We start from the raw sequence: 1,167 nt of genomic DNA, 5'->3' as shown, positions 1-1,167 counted from the left end.
GAGAATATTTCATTTTATAAATGTTTTGTTTTGATATACAAGTAGTTCGGGTTTTTTCATCTAAAAAAGCGACATCAATTTCTTGACGACCTAATACTTTGTTGGTTGTAAGCTTACCATGCGTTTTCTACCCCTCAGTTAAAGTATAAATTTTAAAAATTTAAGCATTATTTGACTTTTGTTCTTACTATAAAAAAATCAGTTAAGGTAATCTAATTTTCTCTCGCCCTAGCTACTCACGGAACTGAGTCAGTAAACCACGGCATAATATCGTTCCCTATCCTGTGGCTCCTACCCATTTATTCTAAGGACAATTAGTGAATCTAAGAATACTAAAACTTCATATGTTAGCAGTATAGGGAGGTGTTTCAGCATCATCTCAATGGCTTTTGGGGAAGATGGGTCTGTTTTATAACCATAGCCTTCACCTGTACGAGTGCGTTGCTTTAGGTTAAGTTGTGTGTGTTTTGGAGGCTAATGCTGCCCTAAATGCTCTGTTGTGCAAGTTGTTCTGTTTCCATGGGCAACAATGAAAACTTTTGTTTTTCAAATGTTGTCTTTTGTTTTTAAGTTATCGAATAATCTTGTCATATGAATATTTGTCTTCAGGGAGGCGTTTTATATTCCTCCAATTATAATTCTATCTGCGGCGGTGGTGCGTTTTCGAATAGTTTGAAATTCACATATCGTTTAACATTCTGCCTGTGGCCTCATGGCTTTTATGCAACACAGTTCTCTTCATTACAGTTTTTACCGATCGTTCATGCTAAGTACAACTAGCTGTCCTGCATATTATATATAAAAAACAGTTATACGCATTCCCTTCCAAAATACAATATCATTGCTGTTTGAGAATTTAAAAAACCGCTACATTGAAATACTCTAAATGCTGCAATTGAAGAGTTTTTATTGCCAGTTCATTCTTTACTTTTAGATGTCCAGTGAACAGGTAGAAGACCAAGTAGCCGGTGTGAATTGCACTGTATATTCAGTCATATTTAGATACAGCAAATCTTTCCTAAACAAAAACTCCACAACTCTTGCTATAATTTTTCTAATGATATATGTATTTTTTTAGAACAACATATAAAGTATTTAGAGCACACATTCACAATCCCTAAATTTGTATTGTAACACATAACCTAACCTTCTTATGCTATTGTATAG

Source organism: Limulus polyphemus, unplaced genomic scaffold, assembly GCF_000517525.1.
Source record: "Limulus polyphemus unplaced genomic scaffold, Limulus_polyphemus-2.1.2 Scaffold12154, whole genome shotgun sequence".
Taxonomy (NCBI): Eukaryota; Metazoa; Arthropoda; class Merostomata; order Xiphosura; family Limulidae; genus Limulus; species Limulus polyphemus.
The sequence above is the reverse complement of the archived record's forward strand: the minus strand, read 5'-3'. Positions refer to the sequence as shown.